The sequence below is a fragment of the Pelobates fuscus genome, chromosome 3 (genome assembly GCF_036172605.1).
Source record: "Pelobates fuscus isolate aPelFus1 chromosome 3, aPelFus1.pri, whole genome shotgun sequence".
Lineage (NCBI taxonomy): Eukaryota > Metazoa > Chordata > Amphibia > Anura > Pelobatidae > Pelobates > Pelobates fuscus.
Window position 1 is genome coordinate 399864053 of NC_086319.1, and position 24065 is coordinate 399888117.

Consider the following 24065-nt stretch of genomic DNA (forward strand, 5'->3'; position numbering starts at 1 on the left):
GACTTCCAGGAAATTCCTGAACCCCTGAACTGATATGTGTGATCTTTGGATATGTTGGTCACCCAGATCAGGGCTATTAGGGGATGTAACATTTGTGGGGTTTAATGTATTTTTAGGGCACATTTTGCTTGTTGCGGGAAAAGATTAACTTTCCCTGACCGGGAATCGAACCCGGGCCGCGGCGGTGAGAGCGCCGAATCCTAACCACTAGACTACCAGGGAACTGTGAGCTGCTTGAAACTGTGAGAAAACGAGTTTGTGGTATCCAGAAGCTCAAGGTTTCCACGCGACAGTGCAATTCAAACGTTTGCCTTTTAAGGCACTGAAAATGTCAGCAAGGTCCATTCTTACACAGATTTCCTCAATGCGCCCTAATTAGACTGCAGCAAGATCGCTTATTTTAAAGGCAAAAAGGAAACCGATTTCAAATTAAAGTGCGAGCTACACCTGACAGCTTCAATCAACCATTATTTAACCATCTCATTATCTCCATTTCCTGGGCGTATCATAGCTCTCCTCCCTCTCCAAGTGAGTTTGCCACAAGCTCCTGGAGGAGCCTGCTTGCCAGCCTCCTACCCACAGATTATGGGCCCTGCAGGGAAACCTGTAAAAGCCTACCAAACGTGACCGACTGTTAGCACTGATTTCATGGAACTGTTTTGGGCATAGGACTATGTGCACGCTTGGTCAAAATTATGACTTCCAGGAAATTCCTGAACCGATATGTGTGATCTTTGGATATGTTGGTCACCCAGATCAGGGCTATTAGGGGATGTAACATTTGTGGGGTTTAATGTATTTTTAGGGCACATTTTGCTTGTTGGGGGGAAAGATTAACTTTCCCTGACCGGGAATCGAACCCGGGCCGCGGCGGTGAGAGCGCCGAATCCTAACCACTAGACCACCAGGGAACTGAGAGCTGCTAGAAACTGTCAGAAAACGAGTTTGTGGTATCCAGAAGCTCAAGGATTCCACGTGACAGTGCAATTCAAACGTTTGCCTTTTAAGGCACTGAAAATGTCAGCAAGGTCCATTCTTACACAGATTTCCTCAATGCGCCCTAATTGGACTGCAGCAAGATCGCTTATTTTAAAGGCAAAAAGGAAACCGATTTCAAATTAAAGTGCGAGCTACACCTGACAGCTTCAATCAACCATTATTTAACCATCTCGTTATCTCCATTTCCTGGGCGTATCATAGCTCTCCTCCCTCTCCAAGTGAGTTTGCCACGAGCTCCTGGAGGAGCCTGCTTGCCAGCCTCCTACCCACAGATTATGGGCCCTGCAGGGAAACCTGTAAAAGCCTACCAAACTTAACCGACTGTTAGCACTGATTTCATGGAACTGTTTTGGGCATAGGACCATGTACACGCTTGGTCAAAATTATGACTTCCAGGAAATTCCTGAACCCCTGAACTGATATGTGTGATCTTTGGATATGTTGGTCACCCAGATCAGGGCTATTAGGGGATGTAACATTTGTGGGGTTTAATGTATTTTTAGGGCACATTTTGCTTGTTGCGGGAAAAGATTAACTTTCCCTGACCGGGAATCGAACCCGGGCCGCGGCGGTGAGAGCGCCGAATCGTAACCACTAGACTACCAGGGAACTGTGAGCTGCTTGAAACTGTGAGAAAACGAGTTTGTGGTATCCAGAAGCTCAAGGTTTCCACGCGACAGTGCAATTCAAACGTTTGCCTTTTAAGGCACTGAAAATGTCAGCAAGGTCCATTCTTACACAGATTTCCTCAATGCGCCCTAATTAGACTGCAGCAAGATCGCTTATTTTAAAGGCAAAAAGGAAACCGATTTCAAATTAAAGTGCGAGCTACACCTGACAGCTTCAATCAACCATTATTTAACCATCTCATTATCTCCATTTCCTGGGCGTATCATAGCTCTCCTCCCTCTCCAAGTGAGTTTGCCACAAGCTCCTGGAGGAGCCTGCTTGCCAGCCTCCTACCCACAGATTATGGGCCCTGCAGGGAAACCTGTAAAAGCCTACCAAACGTGACCGACTGTTAGCACTGATTTCATGGAACTGTTTTGGGCATAGGACCATGTACACGCTTGGTCAAAATTATGACTTCCAGGAAATTCCTGAACCCCTGAACTGATATGTGTGATCTTTGGATATGTTGGTCACCCAGATCAGGACTATTAGGGGATGTAACATTTGTGGGGTTTAATGTATTTTTAGGGCACATTTTGCTTGTTGGGGGGAAAGATTAACTTTCCCTGACCGGGAATCGAACCCGGGCCGCGGCGGTGAGAGCGCCGAATCCTAACCACTAGACCACCAGGGAACTGAGAGCTGCTAGAAACTGTCAGAAAACGAGTTTGTGGTATCCAGAAGCTCAAGGATTCCACGTGACAGTGCAATTCAAACGTTTGCCTTTTAAGGCATTGAAAATGTCAGCAAGGTCCATTCTTACACAGATTTCCTCAATGCGCCCTAATTGGACTGCAGCAAGATCGCTTATTTTAAAGGCAAAAAGGAAACCGATTTCAAATTAAAGTGCGAGCTACACCTGACAGCTTCAATCAACCATTATTTAACCATCTCGTTATCTCCATTTCCTGGGCGTATCATAGCTCTCCTCCCTCTCCAAGTGAGTTTGCCACGAGCTCCTGGAGGAGCCTGCTTGCCAGCCTCCTACCCACAGATTATGGGCCCTGCAGGGAAACCTGTAAAAGCCTACCAAACTTAACCGACTGTTAGCACTGATTTCATGGAACTGTTTTGGGCATAGGACCATGTACACGCTTGGTCAAAATTATGACTTCCAGGAAATTCCTGAACCCCTGAACTGATATGTGTGATCTTTGGATATGTTGGTCACCCAGATCAGGGCTATTAGGGGATGTAACATTTGTGGGGTTTAATGTATTTTTAGGGCACATTTTGCTTGTTGCGGGAAAAGATTAACTTTCCCTGACCGGGAATCGAACCCGGGCCGCGGCGGTGAGAGCGCCGAATCCTAACCACTAGACTACCAGGGAACTGTGAGCTGCTTGAAACTGTGAGAAAACGAGTTTGTGGTATCCAGAAGCTCAAGGTTTCCACGCGACAGTGCAATTCAAACGTTTGCCTTTTAAGGCACTGAAAATGTCAGCAAGGTCCATTCTTACACAGATTTCCTCAATGCGCCCTAATTAGACTGCAGCAAGATCGCTTATTTTAAAGGCAAAAAGGAAACCGATTTCAAATTAAAGTGCGAGCTACACCTGACAGCTTCAATCAACCATTATTTAACCATCTCATTATCTCCATTTCCTGGGCGTATCATAGCTCTCCTCCCTCTCCAAGTGAGTTTGCCACAAGCTCCTGGAGGAGCCTGCTTGCCAGCCTCCTACCCACAGATTATGGGCCCTGCAGGGAAACCTGTAAAAGCCTACCAAACGTGACCGACTGTTAGCACTGATTTCATGGAACTGTTTTGGGCATAGGACCATGTGCACGCTTGGTCAAAATTATGACTTCCAGGAAATTCTTGAACCCCTGAACTGATATGTGTGGTCACCCAGATCAGGGCTATTAGGGGATTTAACTATTTGTGGGGATTTATGTATTTTTAGGGCACATTTTGCTTGTTGCGGGAAAAGGTTAATTTTCCCTGACCAGGAATCGAACCCGGGCCGCGGCGGTGAGAGCGCCGAATCCTAACCACTAGACTACCAGGGAACTGTGAGCTGCTTGAAACTGTGAGAAAACGAGTTTGTGGTATCCAGAAGCTCAAGGTTTCCACGCGACAGTGCAATTCAAACGTTTGCCTTTTAAGGCACTGAAAATGTCAGCAAGGTCCATTCTTACACAGATTTCCTCAATGCGCCCTAATTAGACTGCAGCAAGATCGCTTATTTTAAAGGCAAAAAGGAAACCGATTTCAAATTAAAGTGCGAGCTACACCTGACAGCTTCAATCAACCATTATTTAACCATCTCGTTATCTCCATTTCCTGGGCGTATCATAGCTCTCCTCCCTCTCCAAGTGAGTTTGCCACAAGCTCCTGGAGGAGCCTGCTTGCCAGCCTCCTACCCACAGATTATGAGCCCTGCAGGGAAACCTGTAAAAGCCTACCAAACTTGACCGACTGTTAGCACTGATTTCATGGAACTGTTTTGGGCATAGGACCATGTGCACGCTTGGTCAAAATTATGACTTCCAGGAAATTCCTGAACCCCTGAACTGATATGTGTGATCTTTGGATATGCTGGTCACCCAGATCAGGGCTATTAGGGGATTTAACTATTTGTGGGGATTTATGTATTTTTAGGGCACATTTTGCTTGTTGCGGGAAAAGGTTAATTTTCCCTGACCGGGAATCGAACCCGGGCCGCGGCGGTGAGAGCGCCGAATCCTAACCACTAGACTACCAGGGAACTGTGAGCTGCTAGAAACTGTGAGAAAACGAGTTTGTGGTATCCAGAAGCTCAAGGATTCCACGTGACAGTGCAATTCTAAACGTTTGCCTTTTAAGGCACTGAAAATGTCAGCAAGGTCCATTCTTACACAGATTTCCTCAATGCGCCCTAATTGGACTGCAGCAAGATCACTTATTTTAAAGGCAAAAAGGAAACCGATTTCAAATTAAAGTGCGAGCTACACCTGACAGCTTCAATCAACCATTATTTAACCATCTCGTTATCTCCATTTCCTGGGCGTATCATAGCTCTCCTCCCTCTCCAAGTGAGTTTGCCACGAGCTCCTGGAGGAGCCTGCTTGCCAGCCTCCTACCCACAGATTATTTGCCCTGCAGGGAAACCTGTAAAAGCCTACCAAACGTGACCGACTGTTAGCACTGATTTCATGGAACTGTTTTGGGCATAGGACCATGTGCACGCTTTGTCAAAATTATGACTTCTAGGAAATTCCTGAACCCCTGAACTGATATGTTTGATCTTTGGATATGTTGGTCACCCAGATCAGGGCTATTAGGGGATGTAACATTTGTGGGGTTTAATGTATTTCTAGGGCACATTTTTCTTGTTGCGGGAAAAGATTAACTTTCCCTGACCGGGAATCGAACCCAGGCCGCGGCGGTGAGAGCGCCGAATCCTAACCACTAGACTACCAGGGAACTGTGAGCTGCTAGAAACTGTGAGAAAACGAGTTTGTGGTATCCAGAAGCTCAAGGTTTCCACGCGACAGTGCAATTCAAACGTTTGCCTTTTAAGGCACTGAAAATGTCAGCAAGGTCCATTCTTACACAGATTTCCTCAATGCGCCCTAATTAGACTGCAGCAAGATCGCTTATTTTAAAGGCAAAAAGGAAACCGATTTCAAATTAAAGTGCGAGCTACACCTGACAGCTTCAATCAACCATTATTTAACCATCTCATTATCTCCATTTCCTGGGCGTATCATAGCTCTCCTCCCTCTCCAAGTGAGTTTGCCACAAGCTCCTGGAGGAGCCTGCTTGCCAGCCTCCTACCCACAGATTATGGGCCCTGCAGGGAAACCTGTAAAAGCCTACCAAACTTGACCGACTGTTAGCACTGATTTCATGGAACTGTTTTGGGCATAGGACCATGTGCACGCTTGGTCAAAATTATGACTTCGATGAAATTCTTGAACCCCTGAACTGATATGTGTGATCTTTGGATATGTTGGTCACCCAGATCAGGGCTATTAGGGGATTTAACTATTTGTGGGGATTTATGTATTTTTAGGGCACATTTTGCTTGTTGCGGGAAAAGGTTAATTTTCCCTGACCGGGAATCGAACCCGGGCCGCAGCGGTGAGAGCGCCGAATCCTAACCACTAGACCACCAGGGAACTGTGAGCTGCTAGAAACTGTGAGAAAACGAGTTTGTGGTATCCAAAAGCTCAAGGTTTCCACGCGACAGTGCAATTCAAACGTTTGCCTTTTAACCCCTTAAGGACCAAACTTCTGGAATAAATGGGCATCATGACATGTCACACATGTCATGTGTCCTTAAGGGGTTAAGGCACTGAAAATGTCAGCAAGGTCCATTCTTACACAGATTTCCTCAATGCGCCCTAATTAGACTGCAGCAAGATCGCTTATTTTAAAGGCAAAAAGGAAACCGATTTCAAATTAAAGTGCGAGCTACACCTGACAGCTTCAATCAACCATTATTTAACCATCTCGTTATCTCCATTTCCTGGGCGTATCATAGCTCTCCTCCCTCTCCAAGTGAGTTTGCCACGAGCTCCTGGAGGAGCCTGCTTGCCAGCCTCCTACCCACAGATTATGGGCCCTGCAGGGAAACCTGTAAAAGCCTACCAAACGTGACCGACTGTTAGCACTGATTTCATGGAACTGTTTTGGGCATAGGACCATGTGCACGCTTTGTCAAAATTATGACTTCTAGGAAATTCCTGAACCCCTGAACTGATATGTTTGATCTTTGGATATGTTGGTCACCCAGATCAGGGCTATTAGGGGATGTAACATTTGTGGGGTTTAATGTATTTTTAGGGCACATTTTGCTTGTTGCGGGAAAAGATTAACTTTCCCTGACCGGGAATCGAACCCGGGCCGCGGCGGTGAGAGCGCCGAATCCTAACCACTAGACTACCAGGGAACTGTGAGCTGCTAGAAACTGTGAGAAAACGAGTTTGTGGTATCCAGAAGCTCAAGGTTTCCACGCGACAGTGCAATTCAAACGTTTGCCTTTTAAGGCACTGAAAATGTCAGCAAGGTCCATTCTTACACAGATTTCCTCAATGCGCCCTAATTAGACTGCAGCAAGATCGCTTATTTTAAAGGCAAAAAGGAAACCGATTTCAAATTAAAGTGCGAGCTACACCTGACAGCTTCAATCAACCATTATTTAACCATCTCGTTATCTCCATTTCCTGGGCGTATCATAGCTCTCCTCCCTCTCCAAGTGAGTTTGCCACGAGCTCCTGGAGGAGCCTGCTTGCCAGCCTCCTACCCACAGATTATGGGCCCTGCAGGGAAACCTGTAAAAGCCTACCAAACGTGACCGACTGTTAGCACTGATTTCATGGAACTGTTTTGGGCATAGGACCATGTGCACGCTTTGTCAAAATTATGACTTCTAGGAAATTCCTGAACCCCTGAACTGATATGTTTGATCTTTGGATATGTTGGTCACCCAGATCAGGGCTATTAGGGGATGTAACATTTGTGGGGTTTAATGTATTTTTAGGGCACATTTTGCTTGTTGCGGGAAAAGATTAACTTTCCCTGACCGGGAATCGAACCCGGGCCGCGGCGGTGAGAGCGCCGAATCCTAACCACTAGACTACCAGGGAACTGTGAGCTGCTAGAAACTGTGAGAAAACGAGTTTGTGGTATCCAGAAGCTCAATGTTTCCACGCGACAGTGCAATTCAAACGTTTGCCTTTTAAGGCACTGAAAATGTCAGCAAGGTCCATTCTTACACAGATTTCCTCAATGCGCCCTAATTAGACTGCAGCAAGATCGCTTATTTTAAAGGCAAAAAGGAAACCGATTTCAAATTAAAGTGCGAGCTACACCTGACAGCTTCAATCAACCATTATTTAACCATCTCATTATCTCCATTTCCTGGGCGTATCATAGCTCTCCTCCCTCTCCAAGTGAGTTTGCCACAAGCTCCTGGAGGAGCCTGCTTCCCAGCCTCCTATCCACAGATTATGGGCCCTGCAGGGAAACCTGTAAAAGCCTACCAAACTTGACCGACTGTTAGCACTGATTTCATGGAACTGTTTTGGGCATAGGACCATGTGCACGCTTGGTCAAAATTATGACTTCCAGGAAATTCTTGAACCCCTGAACTGATATGTGTGATCTTTGGATATGTTGGTCACCCAGATCAGGGCTATTAGGGGATTTAACTATTTGTGGGGATTTATGTATTTTTAGGGCACATTTTGCTTGTTGCGGGAAAAGGTTAATTTTCCCTGACCGGGAATCGAAGCCGGGCCGCGGCGGTGAGAGCGCCGAATCCTAACCACTAGACCACCAGGGAACTGTGAGCTGCTAGAAACTGTGAGAAAACGAGTTTGTGGTATCCAGAAGCTCAAGGTTTCCACGCGACAGTGCAATTCAAACGTTTGCCTTTTAACCCCTTAAGGACCAAACTTCTGGAATAAATGGGCATCATGACATGTCACACATGTCATGTGTCCTTAAGGGGTTAAGGCACTGAAAATGTCAGCAAGGTCCATTCTTACACAGATGTCCTCAATGCGCCCTAATTAGACTGCAGCAAGATCGCTTATTTTAAAGGCAAAAAGGAAACCGATTTCAAATTAAAGTGCGAGCTACACCTGACAGCTTCAATCAACCATTATTTAACCATCTCATTATCTCCATTTCCTGGGCGTATCATAGCTCTCCTCCCTCTCCAAGTGAGTTTGCCACGAGCTCCTGGAGGAGCCTGCTGCCAGCCTCCTACCCACAGATTATGGGCCCTGCAGGGAAACCTGTAAAAGCCTACCAAACGTGACCGACTGTTAGCACTGATTTCATGGAAATGTTTTGGGCATAGGATCATGTGCATGCTTGGTCAAAATTATGACTTCCAGGAAATTCCTTAACCCCTGAACTGATATGTGTGATCTTTGGATATGTTGGTCACCCAGATCAGGGCTATTAGGGGATGTAACATTTGTGGGGTTTTATGTATTTTTAGGGAACATTTTGCTTGTTGCGGGAAAAGATTAACTTTCCCTGACCGGGAATCGAACCCGGGCCGCGGCGGTGAGAGCGCTGAATCCTAACCACTAGACGACAGGGAACTGTGAGCTGCTAGAAACTGTGAGAAAACGAGTTTGTGGTATCCAGAAGCTCAAGGTTTCCACGCGAAAGTGCAATTCAAACGTTTGCCTTTTAAGGCACTGAAAATGTCAGCAAGGTCCATTCTTACACAGATTTCCTCAATGCGCCCTAATTAGACTGCAGCAAGATCGCTTATTTTAAAGGCAAAAAGGAAACCGATTTCAAATTAAAGTGCGAGCTACACCTGACAGCTTCAATCAACCATTATTTAACCATCTCATTATCTCCATTTCCTGGGCGTATCATAGCTCTCCTCCCTCTCCAAGTGAGTTTGCCACAAGCTCCTGGAGGAGCCTGCTTGCCAGCCTCCTACCCACAGATTATGGGCCCTGCAGGGAAACCTGTAAAAGCCTACCAAACTTGACCGACTGTTAGCACTGATTTCATGGAACTGTTTTGGGCATAGGACCATGTGCACGCTTGGTCAAAATTATGACTTCCAGGAAATTCTTGAACCCCTGAACTGATATGTGTGATCTTTGGATATGTTGATCACCCAGATCAGGGCTATTAGGGGATTTAACTATTTGTGGGGATTTATGTATTTTTAGGGCACATTTTGCTTGTTGCGGGAAAAGGTTAATTTTCCCTGACCGGGAATCGAACCCGGGCCGCGGCGGTGAGAGCGCCGAATCCTAACCACTAGACCACCAGGGAACTGTGAGCTGCTAGAAACTGTGAGAAAACGAGTTTGTGGTATCCAGAAGCTCAAGGTTTCCACGCGACAGTGCAATTCAAACGTTTGCCTTTTAAGGCACTGAAAATGTCAGCAAGGTCCATTCTTACACAGATTTCCTCAATGCGCCCTAATTAGACTGCAGCAAGATCGCTTATTTTAAAGGCAAAAAGGAAACCGATTTCAAATTAAAGTGCGAGCACCACCTGACAGCTTCAATCAACCATTATTTAACCATCTCATTATCTCCATTTCCTGGGCGTATCATAGCTCTCCTCCCTCTCCAAGTGAGTTTGCCACGAGCTCCTGGAGGAGCCTGCTGCCAGCCTCCTACCCACAGATTATGGGCCCTGCAGGGAAACCTGTAAAAGCCTACCAAACGTGACCGACTGTTAGCACTGATTTCATGGAAATGTTTTGGGCATAGGATCATGTGCATGCTTGGTCAAAATTATGACTTCCAGGAAATTCCTGAACCCCTGAACTGATATGTGTGATCTTTGGATATGTTGGTCACCCAGATCAGGGCTATTAGGGGATGTAACATTTGTGGGGTTTTATGTATTTTTAGGGAACATTTTGCTTGTTGCGGGAAAAGATTAACTTTCCCTGACCGGGAATCGAACCCGGGCCGCGGCGGTGAGAGCGCTGAATCCTAACCACTAGACGACAGGGAACTGTGAGCTGCTAGAAACTGTGAGAAAACGAGTTTGTGGTATCCAGAAGCTCAAGGTTTCCACGCGAAAGTGCAATTCAAACGTTTGCCTTTTAAGGCATTGAAAATGTCAGCAAGGTCCATTCTTACACAGATTTCCTCAATGCGCCCTAATTAGACTGCAGCAAGATCGCTTATTTTAAAGGCAAAAAGGAAACCGATTTCAAATTAAAGTGCGAGCTACACCTGACAGCTTCAATCAACCATTATTTAACCATCTCGTTATCTCCATTTCCTGGGCTTATCATAGCTCTCCTCCCTCTCCAAGTGAGTTTGCCACGAGCTCCTGGAGGAGCCTGCTTGCCAGCCTCCTACCCACAGATTATGGGCCCTGCAGGGAAACCTGTAAAAGCCTACCAAACGTGACCGACTGTTAGCACTGATTTCATGGAACTGTTTTGGGCATAGGACCATGTGCACGCTTGGTCAAAATTATGACTTCCAGGAAATTCTTGAACCCCTGAACTGATATGTGTGATATGTGTGGTCACCCAGATCAGGGCTATTAGGGGATTTAACTATTTGTGGGGATTTATGTATTTTTAGGGCACATTTTGCTTGTTGCGGGAAAAGGTTAATTTTCCCTGACCGGGAATCGAAGCCGGGCCGCGGCGGTGAGAGCGCCGAATCCTAACCACTAGACCACCAGGGAACTGTGAGCTGCTAGAAACTGTGAGAAAACGAGTTTGTGGTATCCAGAAGCTCAAGGTTTCCACGCGACAGTGCAATTCAAACGTTTGCCTTTTAACCCCTTAAGGACCAAACTTCTGGAATAAATGGGCATCATGACATGTCACACATGTCATGTGTCCTTAAGGGGTTAAGGCACTGAAAATGTCAGCAAGGTCCATTCTTACACAGATTTCCTCAATGCGCCCTAATTAGACTGCAGCAAGATCGCTTATTTTAAAGGCAAAAAGGAAACCGATTTCAAATTAAAGTGTGAGCTACACCTGACAGCTTCAATCAACCATTATTTAACCATCTCGTTATCTCCATTTCCTGGGCGTATCATAGCTCTCCTCCCTCTCCAAGTGAGTTTGCCACGAGCTCCTGGAGGAGCCTGCTTGCCAGCCTCCTACCCACAGATTATGGGCCCTGCAGGGAAACCTGTAAAAGCCTACCAAACTTAACCGACTGTTAGCACTGATTTCATGGAACTGTTTTGGGCATAGGACCATGTGCACGCTTGGTCAAAATTATGACTTCCAGGAAATTCCTGAACCCCTGAACTGATATGTGTGATCTTTGGATATGTTGGTCACCCAGATCAGGGCTATTAGGGGATGTAACATTTGTGGGGTTTAATGTATTTTTAGGGCACATTTTGCTTGTTGCGGGAAAAGATTAACTTTCCCTGACCGGGAATCGAACCCAGGCCGCGGCGGTGAGAGCGCCGAATCCTAACCACTAGACTACCAGGGAACTGTGAGCTGCTTGAAACTGTGAGAAAACGAGTTTGTGGTATCCAGAAGCTCAAGGTTTCCACGCGACAGTGCAATTCAAACGTTTGCCTTTTAAGGCACTGAAAATGTCAGCAAGGTCCATTCTTACACAGATTTCCTCAATGCGCCCTAATTAGACTGCAGCAAGATCGCTTATTTTAAAGGCAAAAAGGAAACCGATTTCAAATTAAAGTGCGAGCTACACCTGACAGCTTCAATCAACCATTATTTAACCATCTCATTATCTCCATTTCCTGGGCGTATCATAGCTCTCCTCCCTCTCCAAGTGAGTTTGCCACAAGCTCCTGGAGGAGCCTGCTTGCCAGCCTCCTACCCACAGATTATGGGCCCTGCAGGGAAACCTGTAAAAGCCTACCAAACTTGACCGACTGTTAGCACTGATTTCATGGAACTGTTTTGGGCATAGGACCATGTGCACGCTTGGTCAAAATTATGACTTCCAGGAAATTCTTGAACCCCTGAACTGATATGTGTGATCTTTGGATATGTTGGTCACCCAGATCAGGGCTATTAGGGGATTTAACTATTTGTGGGGATTTATGTATTTTTAGGGCACATTTTGCTTGTTGCGGGAAAAGGTTAATTTTCCCTGACCGGGAATCGAACCCGGGCCGCGGCGGTGAGAGCGCCGAATCCTAACCACTAGACCACCAGGGAACTGTGAGCTGCTAGAAACTGTGAGAAAACGAGTTTGTGGTATCCAGAAGCTCAAGGTTTCCACGCGACAGTGCAATTCAAACGTTTGCCTTTTAAGGCACTGAAAATGTCAGCAAGGTCCATTCTTACACAGATTTCCTCAATGCGCCCTAATTAGACTGCAGCAAGATCGCTTATTTTAAAGGCAAAAAGGAAACCGATTTCAAATTAAAGTGCGAGCACCACCTGACAGCTTCAATCAACCATTATTTAACCATCTCATTATCTCCATTTCCTGGGCGTATCATAGCTCTCCTCCCTCTCCAAGTGAGTTTGCCACGAGCTCCTGGAGGAGCCTGCTGCCAGCCTCCTACCCACAGATTATGGGCCCTGCAGCGAAACCTGTAAAAGCCTACCAAACGTGACCGACTGTTAGCACTGATTTCATGGAAATGTTTTGGGCATAGGATCATGTGCATGCTTGGTCAAAATTATGACTTCCAGGAAATTCCTGAACCCCTGAACTGATATGTGTGATCTTTGGATATGTTGGTCACCCAGATCAGGGCTATTAGGGGATGTAACATTTGTGGGGTTTTATGTATTTTTAGGGAACATTTTGCTTGTTGCGGGAAAAGATTAACTTTCCCTGACCGGGAATCGAACCCGGGCCGCGGCGGTGAGAGCGCTGAATCCTAACCACTAGACGACAGGGAACTGTGAGCTGCTAGAAACTGTGAGAAAACGAGTTTGTGGTATCCAGAAGCTCAAGGTTTCCACGCGAAAGTGCAATTCAAACGTTTGCCTTTTAAGGCATTGAAAATGTCAGCAAGGTCCATTCTTACACAGATTTCCTCAATGCGCCCTAATTAGACTGCAGCAAGATCGCTTATTTTAAAGGCAAAAAGGAAACCGATTTCAAATTAAAGTGCGAGCTACACCTGACAGCTTCAATCAACCATTATTTAACCATCTCGTTATCTCCATTTCCTGGGCTTATCATAGCTCTCCTCCCTCTCCAAGTGAGTTTGCCACGAGCTCCTGGAGGAGCCTGCTTGCCAGCCTCCTACCCACAGATTATGGGCCCTGCAGGGAAACCTGTAAAAGCCTACCAAACGTGACCGACTGTTAGCACTGATTTCATGGAACTGTTTTGGGCATAGGACCATGTGCACGCTTGGTCAAAATTATGACTTCCAGGAAATTCTTGAACCCCTGAACTGATATGTGTGATATGTGTGGTCACCCAGATCAGGGCTATTAGGGGATTTAACTATTTGTGGGGATTTATGTATTTTTAGGGCACATTTTGCTTGTTGCGGGAAAAGGTTAATTTTCCCTGACCGGGAATCGAAGCCGGGCCGCGGCGGTGAGAGCGCCGAATCCTAACCACTAGACCACCAGGGAACTGTGAGCTGCTAGAAACTGTGAGAAAACGAGTTTGTGGTATCCAGAAGCTCAAGGTTTCCACGCGACAGTGCAATTCAAACGTTTGCCTTTTAACCCCTTAAGGACCAAACTTCTGGAATAAATGGGCATCATGACATGTCACACATGTCATGTGTCCTTAAGGGGTTAAGGCACTGAAAATGTCAGCAAGGTCCATTCTTACACAGATTTCCTCAATGCGCCCTAATTAGACTGCAGCAAGATCGCTTATTTTAAAGGCAAAAAGGAAACCGATTTCAAATTAAAGTGTGAGCTACACCTGACAGCTTCAATCAACCATTATTTAACCATCTCGTTATCTCCATTTCCTGGGCGTATCATAGCTCTCCTCCCTCTCCAAGTGAGTTTGCCACGAGCTCCTGGAGGAGCCTGCTTGCCAGCCTCCTACCCACAGATTATGGGCCCTGCAGGGAAACCTGTAAAAGCCTACCAAACTTAACCGACTGTTAGCACTGATTTCATGGAACTGTTTTGGGCATAGGACCATGTGCACGCTTGGTCAAAATTATGACTTCCAGGAAATTCCTGAACCCCTGAACTGATATGTGTGATCTTTGGATATGTTGGTCACCCAGATCAGGGCTATTAGGGGATGTAACATTTGTGGGGTTTAATGTATTTTTAGGGCACATTTTGCTTGTTGCGGGAAAAGATTAACTTTCCCTGACCGGGAATCGAACCCAGGCCGCGGCGGTGAGAGCGCCGAATCCTAACCACTAGACTACCAGGGAACTGTGAGCTGCTTGAAACTGTGAGAAAACGAGTTTGTGGTATCCAGAAGCTCAAGGTTTCCACGCGACAGTGCAATTCAAACGTTTGCCTTTTAAGGCACTGAAAATGTCAGCAAGGTCCATTCTTACACAGATTTCCTCAATGCGCCCTAATTAGACTGCAGCAAGATCGCTTATTTTAAAGGCAAAAAGGAAACCGATTTCAAATTAAAGTGCGAGCTACACCTGACAGCTTCAATCAACCATTATTTAACCATCTCATTATCTCCATTTCCTGGGCGTATCATAGCTCTCCTCCCTCTCCAAGTGAGTTTGCCACAAGCTCCTGGAGGAGCCTGCTTGCCAGCCTCCTACCCACAGATTATGGGCCCTGCAGGGAAACCTGTAAAAGCCTACCAAACTTGACCGACTGTTAGCACTGATTTCATGGAACTGTTTTGGGCATAGGACCATGTGCACGCTTGGTCAAAATTATGACTTCCAGGAAATTCTTGAACCCCTGAACTGATATGTGTGATCTTTGGATATGTTGGTCACCCAGATCAGGGCTATTAGGGGATTTAACTATTTGTGGGGATTTATGTATTTTTAGGGCACATTTTGCTTGTTGCGGGAAAAGGTTAATTTTCCCTGACCGGGAATCGAACCCGGGCCGCGGCGGTGAGAGCGCCGAATCCTAACCACTAGACCACCAGGGAACTGTGAGCTGCTAGAAACTGTGAGAAAACGAGTTTGTGGTATCCAGAAGCTCAAGGTTTCCACGCGACAGTGCAATTCAAACGTTTGCCTTTTAAGGCACTGAAAATGTCAGCAAGGTCCATTCTTACACAGATTTCCTCAATGCGCCCTAATTAGACTGCAGCAAGATCGCTTATTTTAAAGGCAAAAAGGAAACCGATTTCAAATTAAAGTGCGAGCACCACCTGACAGCTTCAATCAACCATTATTTAACCATCTCATTATCTCCATTTCCTGGGCGTATCATAGCTCTCCTCCCTCTCCAAGTGAGTTTGCCACGAGCTCCTGGAGGAGCCTGCTGCCAGCCTCCTACCCACAGATTATGGGCCCTGCAGCGAAACCTGTAAAAGCCTACCAAACGTGACCGACTGTTAGCACTGATTTCATGGAAATGTTTTGGGCATAGGATCATGTGCATGCTTGGTCAAAATTATGACTTCCAGGAAATTCCTGAACCCCTGAACTGATATGTGTGATCTTTGGATATGTTGGTCACCCAGATCAGGGCTATTAGGGGATGTAACATTTGTGGGGTTTTATGTATTTTTAGGGAACATTTTGCTTGTTGCGGGAAAAGATTAACTTTCCCTGACCGGGAATCGAACCCGGGCCGCGGCGGTGAGAGCGCTGAATCCTAACCACTAGACGACAGGGAACTGTGAGCTGCTAGAAACTGTGAGAAAACGAGTTTGTGGTATCCAGAAGCTCAAGGTTTCCACGCGAAAGTGCAATTCAAACGTTTGCCTTTTAAGGCATTGAAAATGTCAGCAAGGTCCATTCTTACACAGATTTCCTCAATGCGCCCTAATTAGACTGCAGCAAGATCGCTTATTTTAAAGGCAAAAAGGAAACCGATTTCAAATTAAAGTGCGAGCTACACCTGACAGCTTCAATCAACCATTATTTAACCATCTCGTTATCTCCATTTCCTGGGCTTATCATAGCTCTCCTCCCTCTCCAAGTGAGTTTGCCACGAGCTCCTGGAGGAGCCTGCTTGCCAGCCTCCTACCCACAGATTATGGGCCCTGCAGGGAAACCTGTAAAAGCCTACCAAACGTGACCGACTGTTAGCACTGATTTCATGGAACTGTTTTGGGCATAGGACCATGTGCACGCTTGGTCAAAATTATGACTTCCAGGAAATTCTTGAACCCCTGAACTGATATGTGTGATATGTGTGGTCACCCAGATCAGGGCTATTAGGGGATTTAACTATTTGTGGGGATTTATGTATTTTTAGGGCACATTTTGCTTGTTGCGGGAAAAGGTTAATTTTCCCTGACCGGGAATCGAACCCGGGCCGCGGCGGTGAGAGCGCCGAATCCTAACCACTAGACCACCAGGGAACTGTGAGCTGCTAGAAACTGTGAGAAAACGAGTTTGTGGTATCCAGAAGCTCAAGGTTTCCACGCGACAGTGCAATTCAAACGTTTGCCTTTTAACCCCTTAAGGACCAAACTTCTGGAATAAATGGGCATCATGACATGTCACACATGTCATGTGTCCTTAAGGGGTTAAGGCACTGAAAATGTCAGCAAGGTCCATTCTTACACAGATTTCCTCAATGCGCCCTAATTAGACTGCAGCAAGATCGCTTATTTTAAAGGCAAAAAGGAAACCGATTTCAAATTAAAGTGTGAGCTACACCTGACAGCTTCAATCAACCATTATTTAACCATCTCGTTATCTCCATTTCCTGGGCGTATCATAGCTCTCCTCCCTCTCCAAGTGAGTTTGCCACGAGCTCCTGGAGGAGCCTGCTTGCCAGCCTCCTACCCACAGATTATGGGCCCTGCAGGGAAACCTGTAAAAGCCTACCAAACTTAACCGACTGTTAGCACTGATTTCATGGAACTGTTTTGGGCATAGGACCATGTGCACGCTTGGTCAAAATTATGACTTCCAGGAAATTCCTGAACCCCTGAACTGATATGTGTGATCTTTGGATATGTTGGTCACCCAGATCAGGGCTATTAGGGGATGTAACATTTGTGGGGTTTAATGTATTTTTAGGGCACATTTTGCTTGTTGCGGGAAAAGATTAACTTTCCCTGACCGGGAATCGAACCCAGGCCGCGGCGGTGAGAGCGCCGAATCCTAACCACTAGACTACCAGGGAACTGTGAGCTGCTTGAAACTGTGAGAAAACGAGTTTGTGGTATCCAGAAGCTCAAGGTTTCCACGCGACAGTGCAATTCAAACGTTTGCCTTTTAAGGCACTGAAAATGTCAGCAAGGTCCATTCTTACACAGATTTCCTCAATGCGCCCTAATTAGACTGCAGCAAGATCGCTTATTTTAAAGGCAAAATGGAAACCGATTTCAAATTAAAGTGCGAGCTACACCTGACAGCTTCAATCAACCATTATTTAACCATCTCGTTATCTCCATTTCCTGGGCGTATCATAGCTCTCCTCCCTCTCCAAGTGAGTTTGCCACGAGCTCCTGGAGGAGCCTGCTTGCCAGCCTCCTACCCACAGATTATGGGCCCTGCAGGGAAACCTGTAAAAGCCTACCAAACTTAACCGACTGTTAGCACTGATTTCATGGAACTGTTTTGGGCATAGGACCATGTACACGCTTGGTCAAAATTATGACTTCCAGGAAATTCCTGAACCCCTGAACTGATATGTGTGATCTTTGGATATGTTGGTCACCCAGATCAGGGCTATTAGGGGATGTAACATTTGTGGGGTTTTATGTATTTTTAGGGAACATTTTGCTTGTTGCGGGAAAAGATTAACTTTCCCTGACCGGGAATCGAACCCGGGCCGCGGCGGTGAGAGCGCTGAATCCTAACCACTAGACGACAGGGAACTGTGAGCTGCTAGAAACTGTGAGAAAACGAGTTTGTGGTATCCAGAAGCTCAAGGTTTCCACGCGAAAGTGCAATTCAAACGTTTGCCTTTTAAGGCATTGAAAATGTCAGCAAGGTCCATTCTTACACAGATTTCCTCAATGCGCCCTAATTAGACTGCAGCAAGATCGCTTATTTTAAAGGCAAAAAGGAAACCGATTTCAAATTAAAGTGCGAGCTACACCTGACAGCTTCAATCAACCATTATTTAACCATCTCGTTATCTCCATTTCCTGGGCTTATCATAGCTCTCCTCCCTCTCCAAGTGAGTTTGCCACGAGCTCCTGGAGGAGCCTGCTTGCCAGCCTCCTACCCACAGATTATGGGCCCTGCAGGGAAACCTGTAAAAGCCTACCAAACGTGACCGACTGTTAGCACTGATTTCATGGAACTGTTTTGGGCATAGGACCATGTGCACGCTTGGTCAAAATTATGACTTCCAGGAAATTCTTGAACCCCTGAACTGATATGTGTGATATGTGTGGTCACCCAGATCAGGGCTATTAGGGGATTTAACTATTTGTGGGGATTTATGTATTTTTAGGGCACATTTTGCTTGTTGCGGGAAAAGGTTAATTTTCCCTGACCGGGAATCGAACCCGGGCCGCGGCGGTGAGAGCGCCGAATCCTAACCACTAGACCACCAGGGAACTGTGAGCTGCTAGAAACTGTGAGAAAACGAGTTTGTGGTATCCAGAAGCTCAAGGTTTCCACGCGACAGTGCAATTCAAACGTTTGCCTTTTAACCCCTTAAGGACCAAACTTCTGGAATAAATGGGCATCATGACATGTCACACATGTCATGTGTCCTTAAGGGGTTAAGGCACTGAAAATGTCAGCAAGGTCCATTCTTACACAGATTTCCTCAATGCGCCCTAATTAGACTGCAGCAAGATCGCTTATTTTAAAGGCAAAAAGGAAACCGATTTCAAATTAAAGTGCGAGCTACACCTGACAGCTTCAATCAACCATTATTTAACCATCTCGTTATCTCCATTTCCTGGGCTTATCATAGCTCTCCTCCCTCTCCAAGTGAGTTTGCCACGAGCTCCTGGAGGAGCCTGCTTGCCAGCCTCCTACCCACAGATTATGGGCCCTGCAGGGAAACCTGTAAAAGCCTACCAAACGTGACCGACTGTTAGCACTGATTTCATGGAACTGTTTTGGGCATAGGACCATGTGCACGCTTGGTCAAAATTATGACTTCCAGGAAATTCTTGAACCCCTGAACTGATATGTGTGATCTTTGGATATGTTGGTCACCCAGATCAGGGCTATTAGGGGATGTAACATTTGTGGGGTTTAATGTATTTTTAGGGCACATTTTGCTTGTTGCGGGAAAAGATTAACTTTCCCTGACCGGGAATCGAACCCGGGCCGCGGCGGTGAGAGCGCCGAATCCTAACCACTAGACTACCAGGGAACTGTGAGCTGCTTGAAACTGTGAGAAAACGAGTTTGTGGTATCCAGAAGCTCAAGGTTTCCACGCGACAGTGCAATTCAAACGTTTGCCTTTTAAGGCACTGAAAATGTCAGCAAGGTCCATTCTTACACAGATTTCCTCAATGCGCCCTAATTAGACTGCAGCAAGATCGCTTATTTTAAAGGCAAAAAGGAAACCGATTTCAAATTAAAGTGCGAGCTACACCTGACAGCTTCAATCAACCATTATTTAACCATCTCATTATCTCCATTTCCTGGGCGTATCATAGCTCTCCTCCCTCTCCAAGTGAGTTTGCCACAAGCTCCTGGAGGAGCCTGCTTGCCAGCCTCCTACCCACAGATTATGGGCCCTGCAGGGAAACCTGTAAAAGCCTACCAAACGTGACCGACTGTTAGCACTGATTTCATGGAACTGTTTTGGGCATAGGACCATGTGCACGCTTGGTCAAAATTATGACTTCCAGGAAATTCTTGAACCCCTGAACTGATATGTGTGATATGTGTGGTCACCCAGATCAGGGCTATTAGTGGATTTAACTATTTGTGGGGATTTATGTATTTTTAGGGCACATTTTGCTTGTTGCGGGAAAAGGTTAATTTTCCCTGACCGGGAATCGAACCCGGGCCGCGGCGGTGAGAGCGCCGAATCCTAACCACTAGACCACCAGGGAACTGTGAGCTGCTAGAAACTGTGAGAAAACGAGTTTGTGGTATCCAAAAGCTCAAGGTTTCCACGCGACAGTGCAATTCAAACGTTTGCCTTTTAACCCCTTAAGGACCAAACTTCTGGAATAAATGGGCATCATGACATGTCACACATGTCATGTGTCCTTAAGGGGTTAAGGCACTGAAAATGTCAGCAAGGTCCATTCTTACACAGATTTCCTCAATGCGCCCTAATTAGACTGCAGCAAGATCGCTTATTTTAAAGGCAAAAAGGAAACCGATTTCAAATTAAAGTGCGAGCTACACCTGACAGCTTCAATCAACCATTATTTAACCATCTCGTTATCTCCATTTCCTGGGCGTATCATAGCTCTCCTCCCTCTCCAAGTGAGTTTGCCACGAGCTCCTGGAGGAGCCTGCTTGCCAGCCTCCTACCCACAGATTATGGGCCCTGCAGGGAAACCTGTAAAAGCCTACCAAACTTAACCGACTGTTAGCACTGATTTCATGGAACTGTTTTGGGCATAGGACCATGTGCACGCTTGGTCAAAATTATGACTTCTAGGAAATTCCTGAACCCCTGAACTGATATGTTTGATCTTTGGATATGTTGGTCACCCAGATCAGGGCTATTAGGGGATGTAACATTTGTGGGGTTTAATGTATTTTTAGGGCACATTTTGCTTGTTGCGGGAAAAGATTAACTTTCCCTGACCGGGAATCGAACCCGGGCCGCGGCGGTGAGAGCGCCGAATCCTAACCACTAGACTACCAGGGAACTGTGAGCTGCTAGAAACTGTGAGAAAACGAGTTTGTGGTATCCAGAAGCTCAAGGTTTCCACGCGACAGTGCAATTCAAACGTTTGCCTTTTAAGGCACTGAAAATGTCAGCAAGGTCCATTCTTACACAGATTTCCTCAATGCGCCCTAATTAGACTGCAGCAAGATCGCTTATTTTAAAGGCAAAAAGGAAACCGATTTCAAATTAAAGTGCGAGCTACACCTGACAGCTTCAATCAACCATTATTTAACCATCTCGTTATCTCCATTTCCTGGGCGTATCATAGCTCTCCTCCCTCTCCAAGTGAGTTTGCCACGAGCTCCTGGAGGAGCCTGCTTGCCAGCCTCCTACCCACAGATTATGGGCCCTGCAGGGAAACCTGTAAAAGCCTACCAAACGTGACCGACTGTTAGCACTGATTTCATGGAACTGTTTTGGGCATAGGACCATGTGCACGCTTTGTCAAAATTATGACTTCTAGGAAATTCCTGAACCCCTGAACTGATATGTTTGATCTTTGGATATGTTGGTCACCCAGATCAGGGCTATTAGGGGATGTAACATTTGTGGGGTTTAATGTATTTTTAGGGCACATTTTGCTTGTTGCGGGAAAAGATTAGCTTTCCCTGACCGGGAATCGAACCCGGGCCGCGGCGGTGAGAGCGCCGAATCCTAACCACTAGACTACCAGGGAACTGTGAGCTGCTAGAAACTGTGAGAAAACGAGTTTGTGGTATCCAGAAGCTCAAGGTTTCCACGCGACAGTGCAATTCAAACGTTTGCCTTTTAAGGCACTGAAAATGTCAGCAAGGTCCATTCTTACACAGATTTCCTCAATGCGCCCTAATTAGACTGCAGCAAGATCGCTTATTTTAAAGGCAAAAAGGAAACCGATTTCAAATTAAAGTGCGAGCTACACCTGACAGCTTCAATCAACCATTATTTAACCATCTCGTTATCTCCATTTCCTGGGCGTATCATAGCTCTCCTCCCTCTCCAAGTGAGTTTGCCACGAGCTCCTGGAGGAGCCTGCTTGCCAGCCTCCTACCCACAGATTATGCGCCCTGCAGGGAAACCTGTAAAAGCCTACCAAACGTGACCGACTGTTAGCACTGATTTCATGGAACTGTTTTGGGCATAGGACCATGTGCACGCTTTGTCAAAATTATGACTTCTAGGAAATTCCTGAACCCCTGAACTGATATGTTTGATCTTTGGATATGTTGGTCACCCAGATCAGGGCTATTAGGGGATGTAACATTTGTGGGGTTTAATGTATTTTTAGGGCACATTTTGCTTGTTGCGGGAAAAGATTAACTTTCCCTGACCGGGAATCGAACCCGGGCCGCGGCGGTGAGAGCGCCGAATCCTAACCACTAGACTACCAGGGAACTGTGAGCTGCTAGAAACTGTGAGAAAACGAGTTTGTGGTATCCAGAAGCTCAAGGTTTCCACGCGACAGTGCAATTCAAACGTTTGCCTTTTAAGGCACTGAAAATGTCAGCAAGGTCCATTCTTACACAGATTTCCTCAATGCGCCCTAATTAGACTGCAGCAAGATCGCTTATTTTAAAGGCAAAAAGGAAACCGATTTCAAATTAAAGTGCGAGCTACACCTGACAGCTTCAATCAACCATTATTTAACCATCTCATTATCTCCATTTCCTGGGCGTATCATAGCTCTCCTCCCTCTCCAAGTGAGTTTGCCACAAGCTCCTGGAGGAGCCTGCTTCCCAGCCTCCTACCCACAGATTATGGGCCATGCAGGGAAACCTGTAAAAGCCTACCAAACTTGACCGACTGTTAGCACTGATTTCATGGAACTGTTTTGGGCATAGGACCATGTGCACGCTTGGTCAAAATTATGACTTCCAGGAAATTCTTGAACCCCTGAACTGATATGTGTGATCTTTGGATATGTTGGTCACCCAGATCAGGGCTATTAGGGGATTTAACTATTTGTGGGGATTTATGTATTTTTAGGGCACATTTTGCTTGTTGCGGGAAAAGGTTAATTTTCCCTGACCGGGAATCGAAGCCGGGCCGCGGCGGTGAGAGCGCCGAATCCTAACCACTAGACCACCAGGGAACTGTGAGCTGCTAGAAACTGTGAGAAAACGAGTTTGTGGTATCCAAAAGCTCAAGGTTTCCACGCGACAGTGCAATTCAAACGTTTGCCTTTTAACCCCTTAAGGACCAAACTTCTGGAATAAATGGGCATCATGACATGTCACACATGTCATGTGTCCTTAAGGGGTTAAGGCACTGAAAATGTCAGCAAGGTCCATTCTTACACAGATTTCCTCAATGCGCCCTAATTAGACTGCAGCAAGATCGCTTATTTTAAAGGCAAAAAGGAAACCGATTTCAAATTAAAGTGCGAGCTACACCTGACAGCTTCAATCAACCATTATTTAACCATCTCGTTATCTCCATTTCCTGGGCGTATCATAGCTCTCCTCCCTCTCCAAGTGAGTTTGCCACGAGCTCCTGGAGGAGCCTGCTTGCCAGCCTCCTACCCACAGATTATGGGCCCTGCAGGGAAACCTGTAAAAGCCTACCAAACGTGACCGACTGTTAGCACTGATTTCATGGAACTGTTTTGGGCATAGGACCATGTGCACGCTTTGTCAAAATTATGACTTCTAGGAAATTCCTGAACCCCTGAACTGATATGTTTGATCTTTGGATATGTTGGTCACCCAGATCAGGGCTATTAGGGGATGTAACATTTGTGGGGTTTAATGTATTTTTAGGGCACATTTTGCTTGTTGCGGGAAAAGATTAACTTTCCCTGACCGGGAATCGAACCCGGGCCGCGGCGGTGAGAGCGCCGAATCCTAACCACTAGACTACCAGGGAACTGTGAGCTGCTAGAAACTGTGAGAAAACGAGTTTGTGGTATCCAGAAGCTCAAGGTTTCCACGCGACAGTGCAATTCAAACGTTTGCCTTTTAAGGCACTGAAAATGTCAGCAAGGTCCATTCTTACACAGATTTCCTCAATGCGCCCTAATTAGACTGCAGCAAGATCGCTTATTTTAAAGGCAAAAAGGAAACCGATTTCAAATTAAAGTGCGAGCTACACCTGACAGCTTCAATCAACCATTATTTAACCATCTCGTTATCTCCATTTCCTGGGCGTATCATA

The 24065-nt window shown here is 46.1% G+C and overlaps 23 non-coding genes across 23 annotated transcripts; all 23 read right to left on the reverse strand.

Moving 5' to 3' along the window:
- Positions 1 to 150: 150 nt before the first annotated feature.
- TRNAE-CUC (transfer RNA glutamic acid (anticodon CUC)) lies at positions 151 to 222 on the reverse strand. Its single transcript has one exon. It is a non-coding gene; the product is annotated as a tRNA-Glu (tRNA).
- Positions 223 to 839: 617 nt separating this feature from the next.
- TRNAE-CUC (transfer RNA glutamic acid (anticodon CUC)) lies at positions 840 to 911 on the reverse strand. The gene has a single exon. It is a non-coding gene; the product is annotated as a tRNA-Glu (tRNA).
- A 1322-nt stretch (positions 912 to 2233) lies between these two features.
- On the reverse strand, positions 2234 to 2305 carry TRNAE-CUC (transfer RNA glutamic acid (anticodon CUC)). Its single transcript has one exon. It is a non-coding gene; the product is annotated as a tRNA-Glu (tRNA).
- A 625-nt stretch (positions 2306 to 2930) lies between these two features.
- On the reverse strand, positions 2931 to 3002 carry TRNAE-CUC (transfer RNA glutamic acid (anticodon CUC)). The gene has a single exon. It is a non-coding gene; the product is annotated as a tRNA-Glu (tRNA).
- Positions 3003 to 4310: 1308 nt separating this feature from the next.
- TRNAE-CUC (transfer RNA glutamic acid (anticodon CUC)) lies at positions 4311 to 4382 on the reverse strand. The gene has a single exon. It is a non-coding gene; the product is annotated as a tRNA-Glu (tRNA).
- Positions 4383 to 5008: 626 nt separating this feature from the next.
- TRNAE-CUC (transfer RNA glutamic acid (anticodon CUC)) lies at positions 5009 to 5080 on the reverse strand. Its single transcript has one exon. It is a non-coding gene; the product is annotated as a tRNA-Glu (tRNA).
- Positions 5081 to 5706: 626 nt separating this feature from the next.
- TRNAE-CUC (transfer RNA glutamic acid (anticodon CUC)) lies at positions 5707 to 5778 on the reverse strand. The gene has a single exon. It is a non-coding gene; the product is annotated as a tRNA-Glu (tRNA).
- Positions 5779 to 6479: 701 nt separating this feature from the next.
- Positions 6480 to 6551, reverse strand: TRNAE-CUC (transfer RNA glutamic acid (anticodon CUC)). Its single transcript has one exon. It is a non-coding gene; the product is annotated as a tRNA-Glu (tRNA).
- Positions 6552 to 7176: 625 nt separating this feature from the next.
- Positions 7177 to 7248, reverse strand: TRNAE-CUC (transfer RNA glutamic acid (anticodon CUC)). Its single transcript has one exon. It is a non-coding gene; the product is annotated as a tRNA-Glu (tRNA).
- A 2095-nt stretch (positions 7249 to 9343) lies between these two features.
- On the reverse strand, positions 9344 to 9415 carry TRNAE-CUC (transfer RNA glutamic acid (anticodon CUC)). Its single transcript has one exon. It is a non-coding gene; the product is annotated as a tRNA-Glu (tRNA).
- A 2087-nt stretch (positions 9416 to 11502) lies between these two features.
- On the reverse strand, positions 11503 to 11574 carry TRNAE-CUC (transfer RNA glutamic acid (anticodon CUC)). Its single transcript has one exon. It is a non-coding gene; the product is annotated as a tRNA-Glu (tRNA).
- Positions 11575 to 12200: 626 nt separating this feature from the next.
- Positions 12201 to 12272, reverse strand: TRNAE-CUC (transfer RNA glutamic acid (anticodon CUC)). The gene has a single exon. It is a non-coding gene; the product is annotated as a tRNA-Glu (tRNA).
- A 2087-nt stretch (positions 12273 to 14359) lies between these two features.
- TRNAE-CUC (transfer RNA glutamic acid (anticodon CUC)) lies at positions 14360 to 14431 on the reverse strand. Its single transcript has one exon. It is a non-coding gene; the product is annotated as a tRNA-Glu (tRNA).
- Positions 14432 to 15057: 626 nt separating this feature from the next.
- TRNAE-CUC (transfer RNA glutamic acid (anticodon CUC)) lies at positions 15058 to 15129 on the reverse strand. The gene has a single exon. It is a non-coding gene; the product is annotated as a tRNA-Glu (tRNA).
- A 1314-nt stretch (positions 15130 to 16443) lies between these two features.
- Positions 16444 to 16515, reverse strand: TRNAE-CUC (transfer RNA glutamic acid (anticodon CUC)). Its single transcript has one exon. It is a non-coding gene; the product is annotated as a tRNA-Glu (tRNA).
- A 701-nt stretch (positions 16516 to 17216) lies between these two features.
- TRNAE-CUC (transfer RNA glutamic acid (anticodon CUC)) lies at positions 17217 to 17288 on the reverse strand. Its single transcript has one exon. It is a non-coding gene; the product is annotated as a tRNA-Glu (tRNA).
- A 1315-nt stretch (positions 17289 to 18603) lies between these two features.
- Positions 18604 to 18675, reverse strand: TRNAE-CUC (transfer RNA glutamic acid (anticodon CUC)). Its single transcript has one exon. It is a non-coding gene; the product is annotated as a tRNA-Glu (tRNA).
- A 701-nt stretch (positions 18676 to 19376) lies between these two features.
- TRNAE-CUC (transfer RNA glutamic acid (anticodon CUC)) lies at positions 19377 to 19448 on the reverse strand. Its single transcript has one exon. It is a non-coding gene; the product is annotated as a tRNA-Glu (tRNA).
- Positions 19449 to 20067: 619 nt separating this feature from the next.
- TRNAE-CUC (transfer RNA glutamic acid (anticodon CUC)) lies at positions 20068 to 20139 on the reverse strand. Its single transcript has one exon. It is a non-coding gene; the product is annotated as a tRNA-Glu (tRNA).
- Positions 20140 to 20840: 701 nt separating this feature from the next.
- Positions 20841 to 20912, reverse strand: TRNAE-CUC (transfer RNA glutamic acid (anticodon CUC)). The gene has a single exon. It is a non-coding gene; the product is annotated as a tRNA-Glu (tRNA).
- Positions 20913 to 21537: 625 nt separating this feature from the next.
- TRNAE-CUC (transfer RNA glutamic acid (anticodon CUC)) lies at positions 21538 to 21609 on the reverse strand. Its single transcript has one exon. It is a non-coding gene; the product is annotated as a tRNA-Glu (tRNA).
- A 625-nt stretch (positions 21610 to 22234) lies between these two features.
- Positions 22235 to 22306, reverse strand: TRNAE-CUC (transfer RNA glutamic acid (anticodon CUC)). Its single transcript has one exon. It is a non-coding gene; the product is annotated as a tRNA-Glu (tRNA).
- A 1399-nt stretch (positions 22307 to 23705) lies between these two features.
- TRNAE-CUC (transfer RNA glutamic acid (anticodon CUC)) lies at positions 23706 to 23777 on the reverse strand. Its single transcript has one exon. It is a non-coding gene; the product is annotated as a tRNA-Glu (tRNA).
- Between the last annotated feature and the right edge of the window lie 288 nt (positions 23778 to 24065).